At 37.6% G+C, this 6,861-nt stretch overlaps 1 pseudogene; it reads right to left on the reverse strand.

Moving 5' to 3' along the window:
• Positions 1 to 1,618: 1,618 nt before the first annotated feature.
• Positions 1,619 to 4,765, reverse strand: LOC112915452 (importin-7 pseudogene; annotated as a pseudogene).
• Positions 4,766 to 6,861: the final 2,096 nt, after the last annotated feature.

A 6,861-nucleotide genomic window follows, 5' to 3' on the forward strand; every position in this document is an offset into this window, starting at 1 on the left:
TTTTTTTTGTTTTTTGTTTTTTTGACAATATTTTCATAGTAAATTCATAAATATAGGAAATACTTTCACTCCTTCAGTGTTAAAATAGAACCCAAACAGTGCCGACAGTAGTGGCTTAATTATTGGCATACAAGAAAAACACAACACCAATGGGTTTTCTTCATTATGCATTTTAAATATCAATATGTGCATTTGTTTCATTTTTACAGTTATAAATTTCCTAGTCTGTTATAGACAACAGCATTTAATAGCTTTGAATCCATTGAGACGTTGCTTTCAATTTGAAATATTGTGTGTATACATGTATATAAAAAAATAACCCAATGTATGACTCATCTGACAGATGTTTAAGATCAATAAAGGCTTATTTTTCAACATGCAGTTAGGAGAGAAGGAACCAAGCCAACCTCTCCACATTGTCTTTGTTGCTGGCTTGTTTTTGCAGTGGTATCAATAGTGGTTTTTGGAGGGAACCGTGTGCCTTCAGCCTAGCTATTTAAAATCAGATACCAAAAAAAAAAATAAAATAAAATAAAATCAGATACCACAATCAACAAGAGGGGATAGGAAGACGGGGATATGGGCAGGTGTTAAATTTTAAGTGTGCATTCTGCACTCTTTCTAGGTACAGGATAAAAACAGGCCAATGAAGAAAAAGTTTTATAATTAGGAAAAAACTGCAATCAAATCAAGACATAATAGCCGAATTAAGTTCTTTTAATAGATTGCATATATAGTTGTTTAGCCATACTCTTTGATCAACTCTTTAAGAGTAGAACTTTATATCCAATTTACATGCTTCAAATATCACCTTTCTTATTTGATACAGTAAGGTCTTGTATCCGAGTCTCCACTTGTACACTGAGAGCTTTAAGAAAACAGGACACAGAGGGAGTTGTCATTTTTTAGCAGCAATGATATATCACTAACCCCTTTTAACATACCGAATTCAAGTCACTATCAGAGGTGAGTGAGTGCACCACAAAGTCACCAGGTACAAAATTGCTAGTTCATTTTTAAATTAATAACTTGAAATTACCCCTGCCCCCCACCCCATTACATCCCTTCTTTTAATAAACAGCAAACATTTTGCTATTTTATACATAGGCTAGCAGGCTTGTTTCAATATGAAAGTGCTAATTCATTTACAGATTTTTTTTTAATCAGTTATGTAGTGCTACAATAAATGTCCAATAATCTACATAGGAACAATCTTTGATGAATGAAAATGATGAAGATTGAATAAGGCTATTGATTACCTTATTTTATTTACATATAAAGAATAGATACCCAATGGTGAAGAAGAGACAGAAATCGGACAAACACTCATAGGTGTAAAAATTACATTTACCTTTGAGCTTATACTGTAAATGAGACATTTTAAGTAGTCCTGTAGCTCATGCCTCTTTTTTCCTCAGAAAAAGAAAAGCTGCCTTCATGACATCCCCTCGTTTCAGATTTCCACAGTGTCACTTGAACTTTCAGTCAGAATCTTACTTTCTTCAAAAAATAAAGAAAATACCACCCCCAAATTACCGCCCTCCCCCCCGAAATCCCTCTGGTTTCTTTTTCAGTGCCAAGTTGCATGATCAGGTCCCACTGCCTGGGTTTTTCTGTCCATCTATTGATCATCTATTCTGTCCATCTATTGATCAATTAGTTTAGAGTAGATAACATGAACCAGTTCTGGAACCGCTACTAGGAGGAACACAAGCTCTTCACTACAATCACACAGCAGGAAAGAAAGTGATAACTCAATTCATCCCTGGTGCCGGGCCTCCAAAATTGAAAGAACTTGGCACAACCGGAGCACTGAATTTGTATCCTCCATGCTTCTCAATCATTTTGGATTCATGAGCTGCTCTTCTTTGATCAGCCAGAGTTGCTATATCCTGTAACTGTTTTCTTTGTTCTTCATTAAGACCATGAGTCAAAGCCTGATACCACACAGGATTACGATTTTGTATAGTTTGAAATATAGCTTTAAATATCTGATACTCATCAACAGGGTCATCTTCATCATCAATGATTGTGGAATAGGCTTCTAGAGCAGTCTCCTCAGCATCATCTTCTTCCCAATCTTCATCATCTCCATCCTCACCTGCTTGTTTAGCCAAAATCTCCAAATATTCTTGCCCATCTTCATCAATATCATCTTCATCACTCCCCAGTTCCTCAGTTTCATCATCATCTTCAGCTTCATCATCATCATCGCTGTCATTCTTGTGTTCTGCATGGCAGGCATATGCTCTTTTTAATCCATTAAACAAAAGGATAAAAGCTGGCAAAATCTGTCCAGAAACTTGATTTAAAACTTGTGGTATTTGTTCCATATCAATAAGAGCACAAAGGCCCAGAACACACATCTTTCTGTCGTGAAGTCCCAAGAAACAATCAACATCATTAAGCCATTGTGTAATAAAATGATTTGTAACTGGTTCAACATTATTAGGGAAGTGAAGATTTTCTAAGGTGTTGAGAAGTAGGTGTGGATTATAGTACAAAGCTGCAATGGCAACTTGCAGGCACATTGTCCGAAGTTCACTGGTCTTCACCTCTCTTGTCAGTCTCTCTATAGCTGCTTCCACAAATAAGGGAATGCACTGGTCAATGCCATGCCATTTGCATTGTAGAATGATGACTTCTAACAATTTTGCTGCATGACACTCTGCATCTTCTCCTGCAGCTCTTGTAAGAACCTTCTTACACATACTATATATCATTTCAAGATACTTGGTATCAGACAGAAGTGTATCTGTATCAACTGTTACGTAATTATGAAGCAGAGGCATCATATCTGAAAAGTAATCAAATCCATCTTGTTGAAAAACCTCAAATACCAGAGGTAGCAACTGCCACATTTGCAGAGACACTTGTTGACATGTCAAACTATGTGCTAAAGAGAAGATCTCTTCATAGAATTCTAAGACATGTTGTAAAACAGTTCCAATGACCTGTAAGCAGATTCCTTCAAGTTGCTGGCTTATCTCTTTATGATCTTCAACTACACTAAGTAGTGTGTCAATGGTATTCAGGATTCCCATAGCAGTAACTGCTTTGTCATCACTTCCTTCTTCATCTGGTCCAGTCTGGATTACCTGATTAAATGTCATAGCCAAATGCTGTGTCATTTCTACTGCAATAGGAGTAACTTCTTCACTATACTCGCAGATCATTTTCTGAATTACATTGGTAAGATCATCATTTTCTGTTTCTCTTATAATGTGAAGAAGAGCCTGCATTACAGGTCTGATGAATGGTGTAATATATTCTTTAGCTTTTTCTTGATTGCTGATCAATACTTGAAGTGCAATGGCAGCTTCCACTTTCACAGGCATTTCTCTATCATCAATCAGACATCGTCGTGTCAGCTCTAAGGCCGTTTGCAGGTTCTGGTCACTTTTGAACTTTACTTCACAAAAATAGTGAAGGACCCAGCAAGCCCTGGCTCTCATATAGCCGAGTTCACTGCTGAAGAGAGGGAATACATGATTCTGCAACATGTATTCCATCTGATCTTTGTAGATCTTTTTCTTCAAAAGTATTTCAGCTAAAGAACCAATCATATGCAGGGCTCCATCTTTTTTTCCGAGGATCAGCATTTGGTTCTGTAAGAATCTGGTAGCAAAATCCCATTGTCTTTTGCAGTACCTCTCTCCTTTTGCTACAAGCTGTAAACAAAAGTGTCTGGGCAGCAGTGGTAGGAGAGATGAAATCTTCAAACACATCAAACTTCATGCGTATATATTCATAAGGATCTTCTTGCCAAAGTTCTTCATCAGCATCTGTATAGCACATCAGTGGAAAAATAACATCTTGGATAATGCCTCGTATATGAGGCTTCAGATTCTTCCAGGTGAGGGCATGAGAAACTCCTTGATTAATATAATTTAATGTCTGTTGTAAAACTCGAGGAGCCATATATTGTTTCTCCTTGTACTGATATAATACCTTCAAGAAAACTTGCTGGACACCAACAGCAAATGCCTTCAGAAATACTTCAGCAAATTCATTGTACTCCTTGGAAACATTGCCAGGGCTTCCATATCTTTCAAAAAGCCTTGCTAAGATATGTAAAGCCCACTTTTTACATTTCCACCATGGTAACTCTGGTCTGTCATCTTCTTCAACCTGAAGTGTTTCATTAGGCACATCTCTGTTCACAACAGTCTTTAAAATTTCTATCCATTCTGTCAGGTTCTGTTGGTTTATCAGCTCCAGTGGTAGTGTATCCTGAACAAGAGCATAGAAGATCTTGAAGATCTGTTTCTGAATGAGGACAGACTGATCAGATTGATCAGAAAGAAGCTGGATAAAACGGTCCTTTAGAACTGGCAGGAAATGCTGCATGGCTGCTACCAATGGACTCCGTTCCTCTGGTTTCTTGTACTCATAATTTTTCACAAGCTGATAAAGGCAAAGAAGAATTCCTAGCCAACAAGCACTGTTATCAGACTGAAGATAAAAGCCAATTTTGTCCACAATGGCAGTGCAGAGGCTTGGATAATCATGTTTGATGATATGGTGAATGCATGTAGTAAGCTGTACCCTGATGAGCTCAGGAGAGTGGATAATAGCTTCTACTATATTTTCTCAAATACAGTGTCGATCTTCTTCTGGAACTGTGTAAGGGGATATATCCCCTGGTGCTGTTTCCCGATCAGGCCAATACTGTGTTATCATATTTTTCAAATAGGTAACACCTGCCTGTGTCACAGGTAAATCCAGTTGTTCCGACATAGCAATCTGAAGCAGTGTTGAAACGAAATTCAGAGACTTGGGTGCTTCATTGAGCTGCAGGGCCTCGATAACTGTCGGGGTCCATCGCAGCGCGGACTCGGTCCAACCCGGGGTTCGGGGGCCCCTGGGCCAGGACCAGCGCTCACAGCGCACCTGGACCCGCCGCGCTCCGCAGCCGCAACCCGCGCAAAGGCGAGTATCACTTATCTTTTAAAATAACATAGAGGCACCACAGTAGAGGAATGAACTTTTTTTTTTTTTTTCTGTCACCATTATCTAAAACCGTATCTAACATCAAGTAGCTACCCTATAAATATTTTTGAATAAGTATATTTCAATTATTGAATAAAAACAGGAAATATGTAGCACGTCCAGTCATTCTCTTGGGGCAGTCCTCCCTCACCTTGTCTCTGTTGTATTTGATCAGAAGCTAAAGGTCAGGCATTTTTCTAATGACCCACACCATGATCATCATTGCGAGGTTTCTCAGTTGTGTGTTAGACAAATGCTGGCTTTCATAATCTTTGAAATATTGCTGCTCTCTGTTTTACAAAATCACACGCCTCTAACTCCTGTCCTGGTCTATTATAATCCTTCTGGGAGGACATTTTCCAAATAAGCTTCCCCCACATTGATTAAACACTGAAGACAAGTAAGAAAATTTTATTAGCTCAAACAGCCAACCATTTATTTTATGCGACGAAACTTTAACCTTATAAACTCTAGATTCTAAACAAATTTTCAGTTCTGAGTATTATTAGATATAATAAGTTTCTTTATATTCCACACTGAGCAAGGGTTTGGGGACAGCAAGTTTTCTAAACATTTATTTTCATGCTGAAGTACTTCCCATCCAGATTGCATAACATATAGTATGAAGCACTTTTATTAAGATAAATTTAGATAAATTGGCATGAGTGTGTATATAAAGAGACAGGATGCGGGGATCCCTGGGTGGCGCAGCGGTTTGGCGCCTGCCTTTGGCCCAGGGCGCGATCCTGGAGACCCGGGATCGAATCCCACATCCGGCTCCCGGTGCATGGAGCCTGCTTCTCCCTCTGCCTGTGTCTCTGCCTCTCTCTCTCTCTCTCTCTCTGTGACTATCATACATAAATAAAAAAATAAAAATTAAAAAAAAAATAAAGAGACAGGATGCTAATTTATAAGAAATGCAAAATAGATATCTAGTTTCAAAAACAATATTCATATGGAAAGATAGAGAAATTCAAACATGGTGAAAACATGGACTTGCTATACTCTACATGTGAAAGTAGGCAGTGATAGCTAAACATTTACTAAAAGGAGACTAGAAGTACTGCACATGAGATCGGAAGCTAAATCAAATATTAATGCTTGAATTCTGTGTGCAATTAGTCTGTATCAATGCTTGAAAAACTACGATTGGTTTTTCTCTTTTAAAAGTTTAAGATAACTATAGATTCACATACAATTGTAAGAAATAATACAAACATTCCATGAATTCTTGGTTACAATGATAACATTTAGCAAAACTATAATATCACTACCAGGATATTGACATTAATATAGTTAGAATCTATATAGTTATAATCTATAATATATTACCATCTCTCCAACAAAGATCTCTCCTGTTGCTCTTTAATAGCTGTGTCAGGCAACCACTAATTTGTTCTCCATCTCTACAATTTGCTCATTTCAACATTGTTAAGAAAACAAAATCTTCCACCATATAACCTTCCGGGATATTCTGCAATACTATAATTCTCTGGAGGTTCATCCTCAGTGTGTTACACATATCAATAATCCATTCCTTTTTATTGCTCTGAAGTATTCATGATATGGATGTGCCAGTTTACTTAACCATTCATCTGTTTAAAAAGATGTCTGTGTTTCCAATTTTTGGACGTTATAAATCTGCTAAAAAACATTTGGTACAGGTTTTACTGCTAACGTAATTCTGCATTTCTCTGGACAAATACCCAACAGTGCAATTACTGTTTATATGATCATTGTATATTGAGACTTAAGAAACAGTCAAACTCTTTTCCAGAGTTGATCTTCCATTTTACTGTTCCAACAGCAGTGGTAAGAGTTCTGTTCTTCACCCTTGCCAGCACTTGGTGGTATCACTTTTCTTTCTTT

Source organism: Vulpes vulpes, chromosome 14 (assembly GCF_048418805.1).
Source record: "Vulpes vulpes isolate BD-2025 chromosome 14, VulVul3, whole genome shotgun sequence".
NCBI lineage: Eukaryota > Metazoa > Chordata > Mammalia > Carnivora > Canidae > Vulpes > Vulpes vulpes.